The sequence below is a fragment of the Chiloscyllium punctatum genome, chromosome 15 (assembly GCF_047496795.1).
Source record: "Chiloscyllium punctatum isolate Juve2018m chromosome 15, sChiPun1.3, whole genome shotgun sequence".
Classification (NCBI taxonomy): domain Eukaryota; kingdom Metazoa; phylum Chordata; class Chondrichthyes; order Orectolobiformes; family Hemiscylliidae; genus Chiloscyllium; species Chiloscyllium punctatum.
This window is the reverse complement of record NC_092753.1, coordinates 22,295,731-22,310,372: the sequence shown is the minus strand read 5'-3', so window position 1 is coordinate 22,310,372 and position 14,642 is coordinate 22,295,731. Positions and strand designations below refer to the sequence as shown.

The window sequence follows — 14,642 nt, the reverse complement described above, 5'->3', positions numbered from 1 at the left end:
GTGAGAATGTGCGTGAGTGGCTGTGAATGTGGAAGTGTTTGAGTGAGTTTATGAGAGAGAGCTTGTTTTTGAGAGAGGGTATGCAATAGTGTGTGGGTCGGTAGGAGTGTGCTTTTGTGTGTGTGCGTGTACTTGTGAGTGTCCGTGAAATAGTATACAGTGCAGTGTTGTCACGTGTCGTGTGACATGAACCAAAGTGCCCTGTTAAAGTCATCCCCATGGGTACCGAACTTGACTATCAGCCTCTGCTTGGCCACTTTGCATTGTTGGCTGTCCCATAGTCTGCCTTGGAGGATTGTCACCCAGGGGTCCGAGACCGAAAGGCACAGAGCGCTGAAGTGCTCTCCGACTGGGAGGCTAGAACCAGTCTGACTCAAGATTGGGACACAGACAGACTTTAACCTCACACCTTTAATGCATTGTCTGAGCTGAGATGGCATCTCTTGTTAGACAACCTGAAGTTATCTCGACAACGTAACTTTGAAAAGGTTCTGAGGTTCTTATATTAAAGAACGGAAACTAGTAAACCCATTATAAAAGATGAAAGGCTTAACCTAAATGTGTTTAATATATCATTTCAGCTGCATTAAACTGTAATCCTTTTGCTATAAATACTGCGTCTTATGGACCTTCTTATCATCAGGTTGATCTACATCGGATACACTCCATCCATTCTTTATCCTTCAAAGAAAATCAGTCACCTTTATCAGACACTACCTTCCCTTAACAAATCCATGATGACTATATCGGATGATGACGTGGAGGAGTCTGTGGTGGACTGGGGAGGACAAAGTTCAAAATCACACAATACCAGGTTATCGTCCAAGTAGCTTTCGGAGCACTCCTAAAACTAGTGCTTCCAAGTAAAGCTGTTGGACTGTAATCTGGTGTTGTGTGATTTTTAACTTTATCCTGGATTAAACTTTCACTCACTCTGTGGTCACTTCTATCATCTCTCAGAGTTTTATCGAATCATTTTCTCATACTGGAAATATAAAAGCAGCTGGTGTCCACTCCTCCTATTTCTGACCTGCACCTAAAACAATAACATTACCGATTCGATATGATAAATAACGTTGTTTGGATATTTGTGAACTGTCCACCCACATTTCACTTGATATTAGGCTGTAGTTCACAAAAAACAAAATGAGAGTAATGTTGAAATGAGTGAAATCCGGAAACATTTCTTTCGAAATAAGATGGAAAACCAAGGAATTCTGCCATGACTCGTGTTTCTTTGAACCGTGCTCGACTTGACTCCTTAATCCTCCTGTGGACATCCTCAACTTCAAAGTTGTGTCTGCACTCCAGAGGTCTGGCAGACTCAATGTGATGTGCAGACGGAGGTGTTTCATTCCCACTGAATCGATCGGCTCTTTTGGTTGTGGAGTGGTGTTAAAATGCACTGCTTGCGATGGCCGGGAATCGAACCCGGGTCAACTGCTTGGAAGGCAGCTATGCTCACCACTATGCCACCATCGCTACAGCCAGAAGTGCTCTAGAAATGAGCTGATGTGCCATAATAGTTCTTGACTCGAAATTTCGTTGTTGTTTTGTTGGAAATTTTGCAGTGAAATATTAGAATTGAGAAGTCATCAAAGACCGAGTTTTACTGAGTGGATCGGTCTCCTGATGCCCCGCCTCACTTTTTAATACACACAAAGCAGCATTTCGGATTTCTCATCATCTGAAATCAATCAATAACAGAAATAGCACGAAAATCCCAGGGCAACCCTGGAACGATCACACAATTAAAACTTGTCAAGTTCTCAGAAAGGTTCACCGGACCGAAACGTGAACTCTGATTTCTCTTCATACAGCTTTACCACCGACTTCGGGTTTGGTTTCTGATTTACAGCGTAGACATAGTCATCGAGATAGAGATGTACAGCTCGGAAACAGACCCTTCGGTCCAAACTGCCCATGCCGACCAGATATCCCAACCCAATCTAGTCCCACCTGCCAGCACCCGGCCCATATCCTTCCAAACCCTTCCTATTCATATACCCATCCAAATGCCTGGAAAATGTTGCAATTGTACCAGCCTCCGCCACTTCCTCTGGCAGCTCATTCCACACACGTACCACCCTCTGGATGAAAGCGTTGACCCTTTGGTCGCTTTTATATCTTTCGCCTCTCACACTAAACCTATGCCCTCCAGTTCTGGACTCCCCGACCCCAGGGAAAAGACTTTGTCTATTTATCCTATCCATGCCCCACATAATTCTGCAGTTCTTTCAGTTTCTAAAACTTCTCAAGAGTTTTCTTAGAAAACAAAAACGGCAAAAACAGAGGAACCATTAGACTGAGGCCACGCTGCAGTAATTGTGGAGAGGAGGGAATTCCGGGTAACAGTTCGGGAAGCAGAACCCTCTCGAGGAATATGTATTAATTTGAAGTTCGATCCCGTTGATAGATTTGCAGGTTTCTCTTTTACTTTGTAGAAGAGGGGGAGGTGTCAGTCAGCTGTAAGGGGTTTTCACAGGAGGGCATGATTTGGAGATGCCAGTGTTGGACTGGGGTATAGAAATTTAAAAATCACACAACACCAGGTTATAGACCAACAGGTTTAATTGGAAGCACTAGCTTTCGGAGCGCTGCTCCTTCATCAGGTGGTTGTCCGAAATCGAGAGCTTCCAATTAAATCTGTTGGACTATAACCTGGTGTTGTGTGATGTTTAACTTCACAGCAAGGGGTAGTCATGGGCAGCTGTTTAGTGAAGGTCGCTTCCACTGATGTGGGAAGGCAGTGCACGCAAAACCCTCCCTGCCCTAGATAGGTAACCTGAACCAAGATGGGCTTTCCAAGGTCAGGGGGTGCAGAGTGCTGAGGCCGCTGTCATCATTTAGTTCCCATGGGTCCCAAGTCCTTGGGATGCCGTGGCGCCTTAATGATGAATGGGATTGTGTGCAACCGAGACAGGGTCGTGGCAGAACAGTGTCGAGAGTGTGTTGCTGGAAACGCACAGCAGGGAAATCGATGTTTCGGGCTCCAGCATCTACAGACCTCCCTGTCTCCGAGCAGAACAGTGTTATCCGCTCAGGTTTAAGCAGAACGTCCGCAGCTACTCCTGCGGGTCCAACGAAACACAAAGCGCTATCCGGGAAGGCAAAGGTAGGGGGTGGGTTCAGCAAGCACAGCGTAGGGTCATCCCGGTTCGTGAGGGGAAAAAGAAAACGTAGTGCGGTGAAATTGACATAGGAAGTGAAATTGACAAAGGACGTGAAATTCACATTGTCAGAGCAAACCTGCGCAGGAAGGAGGTAGAGAGGCATGGAGGGGCGGTGGGCAAGATGGAAAGGACGGTGTCAAGGGAGGGCACAGACGGCTGTGTAAGGGCATGAACAAGTGTTACCCTTCATGGTGTCGTGGGGGGATGAAGGTCGGGTCTGCAGGCAATGATAGTCTCCAGCTGAGAGTCGTGAGAACCCGGAATCAGTGTGTGTGGGGGGGGGGGGCGGGGGGGACTGTGTGTGTGTGTGTGTGTATATGTGTGTGTGTGTGTGTGTGTGTGTGTCTGCGTGTGTGGGTGCATGCGTGTGTGTGTGGCTGCATGTGTGTGTGTGTGGGTGCATGTGTGGGTGTGTGTGGCTGTGTGTGTGTGTGTCTGTGTGTGTGTGTATGCATGTAGGGATATGCGGGTGTGTGAGAGTGTGTGTAGGTGCATGTGTGTGAGTGTACTGGGGTATCAATTTGTGAGAATGTGCGTGAGTGGCTGTGAATGTGGAAGTGTTTGAGTGAGTTTATGAGAGAGAGCTTGTGTTTGAGAGAGGGTATGCATGTGTGTGTGGGTCGATAGGAGTGTGCTTTTGTGTGTGTGCGTGTACTTGTGTAGTGTCCGTGAAATAGTATACAGTGCAGTGTTGTCACGTGTCGTGTGACATGAACCAAAGTGCCCAGTTAAAGTCATCCCCATGGGTACCGAACTTGACTATCAGCCTCTGCTTGGCCACTTTGCATTGTTGGCTGTCCCATAGTCTGCCTTGGAGGATTGTCACCCAGGGGTCCGAGACCGAAAGGCACAGAGCGCTGAAGTGCTCTCCGACTGGGAGGCTAGAACCAGTCTGACTCAAGATTGGGACACAGACAGACTTTAACCTCACACCTTTAATGCATTGTCTGAGCTGAGATGGCATCTCTTGTTAGACAACCTGAAGTTATCTCGACAACGTAACTTTGAAAAGGTTCTGAGGTTCTTATATTAAAGAACGGAAACTAGTAAACCCATTATAAAAGATGAAAGGCTTAACCTGAATGTGTTTAATATATCATTTCAGCTGCATTAAACTGTAATCCTTTTTCTATAAATACTGCGTCTTATGGTCCTTCTTATCATCAGGTTGATCTACATCGGATACACTCCATCCATTCTTTATCTTTCAAAGAAAATCAGTCACCTTCATCAGACACTACCTTCCCTTAACAAATCCATGATGACTATATCGGATGATGACGTGGAGGAGCCTGTGGTGGACTGGGGAGGACAAAGTTCAAAATCACACAATACCAGGTTATCGTCCAAGTAGCTTTCGGAGCACTCCTAAAACTAGTGCTTCCAAGTAAAGCTGTTGGACTGTAATCTGGTGTTGTGTGATTTTTAACTTATCCTGGATTAAACTTTCACTCACTGTGTGGTCACTTCTATCATCTCTCAGAGTTTTATCGAATCATTTTCTCATACTGGAAATATAAAAGCAGCTGGTGTCCACTCCTCCTATTTCTGACCTGCACCTAAAACAATAACATTACCGATTCGATATGAGAAATAACGTTGTTTGGATATTTGTGAACTGTCCACCCACATTTCACTTGATATTAGGCTGTAGTTCACAAAAAACAAAATGAGAGTAATGTTGAAATGAGTGAAATCCGGAAACATTTCTTTCGAAATAAGATGGAAAACCAAGGAATTCTGCCATGACTCGTGTTTCTTTGAACCGTGCTCGACTTGACTCCTTAATCCTCCTGTGGACATGATCAACTTCAAAGTTGTGTCTGCACTCCAGAGGTCTGGCAGACTCAATGTGATGTGCAGACGGAGGTGTTTCATTCCCACTGAATCGATCGGCTCTTTTGGTTGTGGAGTGGTGTTAAAATGCGCTGCTTGCGGTGGCCGGGAATCGAACCCGGGTCAACTGCTTGGAAGGCAGCTATGCTCACCACTAAACCACCATCGCTACAGGCTGAAGCGCTCTAGAAATCAGCTGATGTGCCATAATAGTTCTTGACTCGAAATTTCGTTGTTGTTTTGTTGGAAATTTTGCAGTGAAATATTAGAATTGAGAAGTCATCAAAGACCGAGTTTTACTGAGTGGATCGGTCTCCTGATGCCCCGCCTCACTTTTTAATACACACAAAGCAGCATTTCGGATTTCTCATCATCTGAAATCAATCAATAACAGAAATAGCACGAAAATCCCAGGGCAACCCTGGAACGATCACACAATTAAAACTTGTCAAGTTCTCAGAAAGGTTCACCGGACCGAAACGTGAACTCTGATTTCTCTTCATACAGCTTTACCACCGACTTCGGGTTTGGTTTCTGATTTACAGCGTAGACATAGTCATCGAGATAGAGATGTACAGCTCGGAAACAGACCCTTCGGTCCAACCTGCCCATGCCGACCAGATATCCCAACCCAATCTAGTCCCACCTGCCAGCACCCGGCCCATATCCTTCCAAACCCTTCCTTTTCATATACCCATCCAAATGCCTGGAAAATGTTGCAATTGTACCAGCCTCCGCCACTTCCTCTGGCAGCTCATTCCACACACGTACCACCCTCTGGATGAAAGCGTTGACCCTTTGGTCGCTTTTATATCTTTCGCCTCTCACACTAAACCTATGCCCTCTAGTTCTGGACTCCCCGACCCCAGGGAAAAGACTTTGTCTATTTATCCTATCCATGCCCCACATAATTCTGCAGTTCTTTCAGTTTCTAAAACTTCTCAAGAGTTTTCTTAGAAAACAAAAACGGCAAAAACAGAGGAACCATTAGACTGAGGCCACGCTGCAGTAATTGTGGAGAGGAGGGAATTCCGGGTAACAGTTCGGGAAGCAGAACCCTCTCGAGGAATATGTATTAATTTGAAGTTCGATCCCGTTGATAGATTTGCAGGTTTCTCTTTTACTTTGTAGAAGAGGGGGAGGTGTCAGTCAGCAGTAAGGGGTTTTCACAGGAGGGCATGATTTGGAGATGCCAGTGTTGGACTGGGGTATAGAAAGTTAAAAATCACACAACACCAGGTTATAGACCAACAGGTTTAATTGGAAGCACTAGCTTTCGGAGCGCTGCTCCTTCATCAGGTGGTTGTCCGAAATCTAGAGCTTCCAATTAAATCTGTTGGACTATAACCTGGTGTTGTGTGATGTTTAACTTCACAGCAAGGGGTAGTCATGGGCAGCTGTTTAGTGAAGGTCGCTTCCACTGATGTGGGAAGGCAGTGCACGCAAAACCCTCCCTGCCCTAGATAGGTAACCTGAACCAAGATGGGCTTTCCAAGGTCAGGGGGTGCAGAGTGCTGAGGCCGCTGTCATCATTTAGTTCCCATGGGTCCCCAGTCCTTGGGATGCCGTGGCGCCTTAATGATGAATGGGATTGTGTGCAACCGAGACAGGGTCGTGGCAGAACAGTGTCGAGAGTGTGTTGCTGGAAACGCACAGCAGGGAAATCGATGTTTCGGGCTCCAGCATCTGCAGACCTCCCTGTCTCCGAGCAGAACAGTGTTATCCGCTCAGGTTTAAGCAGAACGTCCGCAGCTTCTCCTGCGGGTCCAACGAAACACAAAGCGCTATCGGGAAGGCAAACGTAGGGGGTGGGGTCAGCAAGCACAGCGTAGGGTGATCCCGGTTCGTGAGGGGAAAAAGAAAACGTAGTGCGGTGAAATTGACAAAGGAAGTGAAATTGACATTGTCAGAGCAACCCTGCGCAGGAAGGAGGTAGAGGGGCATGGAGGGGCGGTGGGCAAGATGGAAAGGACGGGGTCAAGGGAGGGCACAGACGGCTGTGTAAGGGCATGAACAAGTGTTACCCTTCATGGTGTCGTGGGGGGATGAAGGTCGGGTCTGCAGGCAATGATAGTCTCCAGCTGAGAGTCGTGAGAACCCGGAATCAGTCTGTGTGTCGGGGGGGACCGTGTGTGTGTGTGTGTGTGTGTGTGTGTGTGTCTGCGTGTGTGGGTGCATGCGTGTGTGTGGCTGCATGTGTGTGTGTGTGGGTGCATGTGTGGGTGTGTGTCCTGTGTGTGTGTGTGTCTGCGTGTGTGGGTGCATGCATGTGTGTGTGTGTGGGTGCATGTGTGGGTGTGTGTGGCTGTGTGTGTGTGTCTGTGTGTGTGTGTGCATGTAGGGATATGCGGGTCTGTGAGAGTGTGTGTAGGTGCATGTGTGTGAGTGTACTGGGGTATCAATTTGTGAGAATGTGCGTGAGTTGCTGTGAATGTGGAAGTGTTTGAGTGAGTTTATGAGAGAGAGCTTGTGTTTGAGAGAGGGTATGCATGTGTGTGTGGGTCGGTAGGAGTGTGCTTTTGTGTGTGTGTGTGTGCGTGTACTTGTGAGTGTCGGTGAAATAGTATGCAATGCAGTGTTGTCACGTGTCGTGTGACATGAACCAAAGTGCCCAGTTAAAGTCATCCCCATGGGTACCGAACTTGACTATCAGCCTCTGCTTGGCCACTTTGCATTGTTGGCTGTCCCATAGTCTGCCTTGGAGGATTGTCACCCAGGGGTCCGAGACCGAAAGGCACAGAACGCTGAAGTGCTCTCCGACTGGGAGGCTAGAACCAGTCTGACTCAAGATTGGGACACAGACAGACTTTAACCTCACACCTTTAATGCATTGTCTGAGCTGAGATGGCATCTCTTGTTAGACAACCTGAAGTTATCTCGACAACGTAACTTTGAAAAGGTTCTGAGGTTCTTATATTAAAGAACGGAAACTAGTAAACCCATTAGAAAAGATGAAAGGCTTAACCTAAATGTGTTTAATATATCATTTCAGCTGCATTAAACTGTAATCCTTTTGCTATAAATACTGCGTCTTATGGTCCTTCTTATCATCAGGTTGATCTACATCGGGTACACTCCATCCATTCTTTATCCTTCAAAGAAAATCAGTCACCTTCATCAGACGCTACCTTCCCTTAACAAATCCATGATGACTATATCGGATGATGACGTGGAGGAGCCTGTGGTGGACTGGGGAGGACAAAGTTCAAAATCACACAATACCAGGTTATCGTCCAAGTAGCTTTCGGAGCACTCCTAAAACTAGTGCTTCCAAGTAAAGCTGTTGGACTGTAATCTGGTGTTGTGTGATTTTTAACTTTATCCTGGATTAAACTTTCACTCACTCAGTGGTCACTTCTATCATCTCTCAGAGTTTTATCGAATCATTTTCTCATACTGGAAATATAAAAGCAGCTGGTGTCCACTCCTCCTATTTCTGACCTGCACCTCAAACAATAACATTACCGATTCGATATGAGAAATAACGTTGTTTGGATATTTGTGAACTGTCCACCCACATTTCACTTGATATTAGGCTGTAGTTCACAAAAAACAAAATGAGAGTAATGTTGAAATGAGTGAAATCCGGAAACATTTCTTTCGAAATAAGATGGAAAACCAATGAATTCTGCCATGACTCGTGTTTCTTTGAACCGTGCTCGACTTGACTCCTTAATCCTCCTGGGGACATACTCAACTTCAAAGTTGTGTCTGCACTCCAGAGGTCTGGCAGACTCAATGTGATGTGCAGACGGAGGTGTTTCATTCCCACTGAATCGATCGGCTCTTTTGGTTGTGGAGTGGTGTTAAAATGCACTGCTTGCGATGGCCGGGAATCGAACCGGGGTCAACTGCTTGGAAGGCAGCTAGGCTCACCACTATACCACCATCGCTACAGGCTGAAGCGCTCTAGAAATCAGCTGATGTGCCATAATAGTTGTTGTTTTGTTGGAAATTTTGCAGTGAAATATTAGAATTGAGAAGTCATCAAAGACCGAGTTTTACTGAGTGGATCGGTCTCCTGATGCCCCGCCTCACTTCTTAATACACACAAAGCAGCATTTCGGATTTCTCATCATCTGAAATCAATCAATAACAGAAATAGCACGAAAATCCCAGGGCAACCCTGGAACGATCACACAATTAAAACTTGTCAAGTTCTCAGAAAGGTTCACCGGACCGAAACGTGAACTCTGATTTCTCTTCATACAGCTTTACCACCGACTTCGGGTTTGGTTTCTGATTTACAGCGTAGACATAGTCATCGAGATAGAGATGTACAGCTCGGAAACAGACCCTTCGGTCCAACCTGCCCATGCCGACCAGATATCCCAACCCAATCTAGTCCCACCTGCCAGCACCCGGCCCATATCCTTACAAACCCTTCCTATTCATATACCCATCCAAATGCCTGGAAAATGTTGCAATTGTACCAGCCTCCGCCACTTCCTCTGGCAGCTCATTCCACACACGTACCACCCTATGGATGAAAGCGTTGACCCTTTGGTCGCTTTTATATCTTTCGCCTCTCACACTAAACCTATGCTCTCTAGTTCTGGACTCCCCGACCCCAGGGAAAAGACTTTGTCTATTTATCCTATCCATGCCCCACATAATTCTGCAGTTCTTTCAGTTTCTAAAACTTCTCAAGAGTTTTCTTAGAAAACAAAAACGGCAAAAACAGAGGAACCATTAGACTGAGGCCACGCTGCAGTAATTGTGGAGAGGAGGGAATTCCGGGTAACAGTTCGGGAAGCAGAACCCTCTCGAGGAATATGTATTAATTTGAAGTTCGATCCCGTTGATAGATTTGCAGGTTTCTCTTTTACTTTGTAGAAGAGGGGGAGGTGTCAGTCAGCAGTAAGGGGTTTTCACAGGAGGGCATGATTTGGAGATGCCAGTGTTGGACTGGGGTATAGAAAGTTAAAAATCACACAACACCAGGTTATAGACCAACAGGTTTAATTGGAAGCACTAGCTTTCGGAGCGCTGCTCCTTCATCAGGTGGTTGTCCGAAATCTAGAGCTTCCAATTAAATCTGTTGGACTATAACCTGGTGTTGTGTGATGTTTAACTTCACAGCAAGGGGTAGTCATGGGCAGCTGTTTAGTGAAGGTCGCTTCCACTGATGTGGGAAGGCAGTGCACGCAAAACCCTCCCTGCCCTAGATAGGTAACCTGAACCAAGATGGGCTTTCCAAGGTCAGGGGGTGCAGAGTGCTGAGGCCGCTGTCATCATTTAGTTCCCATGGGTCCCAAGTCCTTGGGATGCCGTGGCGCCTTAATGATGAATGGGATTGTGTGCAACCGAGACAGGTTCGTGGCAGAACAGTGTCGAGAGTGTGTTGCTGGAAACGCACAGCAGGGAAATCGATGTTTCGGGCTCCAGCATCTACAGACCTCCCTGTCTCCGAGCAGAACAGTGTTATCCGCTCAGGTTTAAGCAGAACGTCCGCAGCTACTCCTGCGGGTCCAACGAAACACAAAGCGCTATCCGGGAAGGCAAACGTAGGGGGTGGGGTCAGCAAGCACAGCGTAGGGTGATCCCGGTTCGTGAGGGGAAAAAGAAAACGTAGTGCGGTGAAATTGACATAGGAAGTGAAATTGACAAAGGAGGTGAAATTGACATTGTCAGAGCAACCCTGCGCAGGAAGGAGGTAGAGCGTCATGTAGGGGCGGTGGGCAAGATGGAAAGGACGGGGTCAAGGGAGGGCACAGACGGCTGTGTAAGGGCGTGAACAAGTGTTACCCTTCATGGTGTCGTGGGGGGATGAAGGTCGGGTCTGCAGGCAATGATACTCTCCAGCTGAGAGTCGGGAGAACCCGGAATCAGTGTGTGTGTGTGGGGGGGGACCGTGTGTGTGTGTGTATGTCTGTGTGTGTGTGTGTGTGTGTTTGTGTGTCTGCGTGTGTGGGTGCATGCGTGTGTGTGTGGCTGCATGTGTGTGTGTGGGTGCATGTGTGGGTGTGTGTGCTGTGTGTGTGTGTGTGTCTGCGTGTGTGGGTGCATGCATGTGTGTGTGTGTGGGTGCATGTGTGGGTGTGTGTGGCTGTGTGTGTGTGTGTCTGTGTGTGTGTGTATGCATGTAGGGATATGCGGGTGTGTGAGAGTGTGTGTAGGTGCATGTGTGTGAGTGTACTGGGGTATCAATTTGTGAGAATGTGCGTGAGTGGCTGTGAATGTGGAAGTGTTTGAGTGAGTTTATGAGAGAGAGCTTGTGTTTGAGAGAGGGTATGCATGTGTGTGTGGGTCGGTAGGAGTGTGCTTTTGTGTGTGTGCGCATGTACTTGTGTAGTGTCCGTGAAATAGTATACAGTGCAGTGTTGTCACGTGTCGTGTGACATGAACCAAAGTGCCCAGTTAAAGTCATCCCCATGGGTACCGAACTTGACTATCAGCCTCTGCTTGGCCACTTTGCATTGTTGGCTGTCCCATAGTCTGCCTTGGAGGATTGTCACCCAGGGGTCCGAGACCGAAAGGCACAGAGCGCTGAAGTGCTCTCCGACTGGGAGGCTAGAACCAGTCTGACTCAAGATTGGGACACAGACAGACTTTAACCTCACACCTTTAATGCATTGTCTGAGCTGAGATGGCATCTCTTGTTAGACAACCTGAAGTTATCTCGACAACGTAACTTTGAAAAGGTTCTGAGGTTCTTATATTAAAGAACGGAAACTTGTAAACCCATTATAAAAGATGAAAGGCTTAACCTAAATGTGTTTAATATATCATTTCAGCTGCATTAAACTGTAATCCTTTTGCTATAAATACTGCGTCTTATGGTCCTTCTTATCATCAGGTTGATCTACATCGGATACACTCCATCCATTCTTTATCCTTCAAAGAAAATCAGTCACCTTCATCAGACACTACCTTCCCTTAACAAATCCATGATGACTATCTCGGATGATGACGTGGAGGAGCCTGTGGTGGACTGGGGATGACAAAGTTCAAAATCACACAATACCAGGTTATCGTCCAAGTAGCTTTCGGAGCACTCCTAAAACTAGTGCTTCCAAGTAAAGCTGTTGGACTGTAATCTGGTGTTGTGTGATTTTTAACTTTATCCTGGATTAAACTTTCACTCACTCTGTGGTCACTTCTATCATCTCTCAGAGTTTTATCGAATCATTTTCTCATACTGGAAATATAAAAGCAGCTGGTGTCCACTCCTCCTATTTCTGACCTGCACCTAAAACAATAACATTACCGATTCGATATGAGAAATAACGTTGTTTGGATATTTGTGAACTGTCCACCCACATTTCACTTGATATTAGGCTGTAGTTCACAAAAAACAAAATGAGAGTAATGTTGAAATGAGTGAAATCCGGAAACATTTCTTTCGAAATAAGATGGAAAACCAAGGAATTCTGCCATGACTCGTGTTTCTTTGAACCGTGCTCGACTTGACTCCTTAATCCTCCTGGGGACATCCTCAACTTCAAAGTTGTGTCTGCACTCCAGAGGTCTGGCAGACTCAATGTGATGTGCAGACGGAGGTGTTTCATTCCCACTGAATCGATCGGCTCTTTTGGTTGTGGAGTGGTGTTAAAATGCACTGCTTGCGATGGCCGGGAATCGAACCCGGGTCAACTGCTTGGAAGGCCGCTATGCTCACCACTATACCACCATCGCTACAGGCTGAAGCGCTCTAGAAATCAGCTGATGTGCCATAATAGTTCTTGACTCGAAATTTCGTTGTTGTTTTGTTGGAAATTTTGCAGTGAAATATTAGAATTGAGAAGTCATCAAAGACCGAGTTTTACTGAGTGGATCGGTCTCCTGATGCCCCGCCTCACTTTTTAATACACACAAAGCAGCATTTCGGATTTCTCATCATCTGAAATCAATCAATAACAGAAATAGCACGAAAATCCCAGGGCAACCCTGGAACGATCACACAATTAAAACTTGTCAAGTTCTCAGAAAGGTTCACCGGACCGAAAAGTGAACTCTGATTTCTCTTCATACAGCTTTACCACCGACTTCGGGTTTGGTTTCTGATTTACAGCGTAGACATAGTCATCGAGATAGAGATGTACAGCTCGGAAACAGACCCTTCGGTCCAACCTGCCCATGCCGACCAGATATCCCAACCCAATCTAGTCCCACCTGCCAGCACCCGGCCCATATCCTTCCAAACCCTTCCTATTCATATACCCATCCAAATGCCTGGAAAATGTTGCAATTGTACCAGCCTCCGCCACTTCCTCTGGCAGCTCATTCCACACACGTACCACCCTCTGGATGAAAGCGTTGACCCTTTGGTCGCTTTTATATCTTTCGCCTCTCACACTAAACCTATGCCCTCTAGTTCTGGACTCCCCGACCCCAGGGAAAAGACTTTGTCTATTTATCCTATCCATGCCCCACATAATTCTGCAGTTCTTTCAGTTTCTAAAACTTCTCAAGAGTTTTCTTAGAAAACAAAAACGGCAAAAACAGAGGAACCATTAGACTGAGGCCACGCTGCAGTAATTGTGGAGAGGAGGGAATTCCGGGTAACAGTTCGGGAAGCAGAACCCTCTCGAGGAATATGTATTAATTTGAAGTTCGATCCCGTTGATAGATTTGCAGGTTTCTCTTTTACTTTGTAGAAGAGGGGGAGGTGTCAGTCAGCAGTAAGGGGTTTTCACAGGAGGGCATGATTTGGAGATGCCAGTGTTGGACTGGGGTATAGAAAGTTAAAAATCACACAACACCAGGTTATAGACCAACAGGTTTAATTGGAAGCACTAGCTTTCGGAGCGCTGCTCCTTCATCAGGTGGTTGTCCGAAATCTAGAGCTTCCAATTAAATCTGTTGGACTATAACCTGGTGTTGTGTGATGTTTAACTTCACAGCAAGGGGTAGTCATGGGCAGCTGTTTAGTGAAGGTCGCTTCCACTGATGTGGGAAGGCAGTGCACGCAAAACCCTCCCTGCCCTAGATAGGTAACCTGAACCAAGATGGGCTTTCCAAGGTCAGGGGGTGCAGAGTGCTGAGGCCGCTGTCATCATTTAGTTCCCATGGGTCCCAAGTCCTTGGGATGCCGTGGCGCCTTAATGATGAATGGGATTGTGTGCAGCCGAGACAGGTTCGTGGCAGAACAGTGTCGAGAGTGTGTTGCTGGAAACGCACAGCAGGGAAATCGATGTTTCGGGCTCCAGCATCTACAGACCTCCCTGTCTCCGAGCAGAACAGTGTTATCCGCTCAGGTTGAAGCAGAACGTCCGCAGCTACTCCTGCGGGTCCAACGAAACACAAAGCGCTATCCGGGAATGCAAACGTAGGGGGTGGGGTCAGCAAGCACAGCGTAGGGTGATCCCGGTTCGTGAGGGGAAAAAGAAAACGTAGTGCGGTGAAATTGACATAGGAAGTGAAATTGACAAAGGAGGTGAAATTGACATTGTCAGAGCAAACCTGCGCAGGAAGGAGGGAGAGCGTCATGGAGGGGCGGTGGGCAAGATGGAAAGGACGGGGTCAAGGGAGGGCACAGACGGCAGTGTAAGGGCATGAGCAAGTGTTACCCTTCATGGTGTCGTGGGGGGATGAAGGTCGGGTCTGCAGGCAATGATAGTCTCCAGCTGAGAGTCGTGAGAACCCGGAATCAGTGTGTGTGGGGGGGGCGGGGGGGACTGTGTGTGTGTG

At 46.9% G+C, this 14,642-nt stretch overlaps 3 non-coding genes across 3 annotated transcripts; all 3 read right to left on the bottom strand.

The window, feature by feature from the left end:
* Positions 1-1,410: 1,410 nt before the first annotated feature.
* trnag-ucc (transfer RNA glycine (anticodon UCC)) lies at positions 1,411-1,482 on the bottom strand. Its single transcript has one exon. It is a non-coding gene; the product is annotated as a tRNA-Gly (tRNA).
* Positions 1,483-5,106: 3,624 nt separating this feature from the next.
* trnag-ucc (transfer RNA glycine (anticodon UCC)) lies at positions 5,107-5,178 on the bottom strand. Its single transcript has one exon. It is a non-coding gene; the product is annotated as a tRNA-Gly (tRNA).
* A 7,397-nt stretch (positions 5,179-12,575) lies between these two features.
* On the bottom strand, positions 12,576-12,647 carry trnag-ucc (transfer RNA glycine (anticodon UCC)). Its single transcript has one exon. It is a non-coding gene; the product is annotated as a tRNA-Gly (tRNA).
* Positions 12,648-14,642: the final 1,995 nt, after the last annotated feature.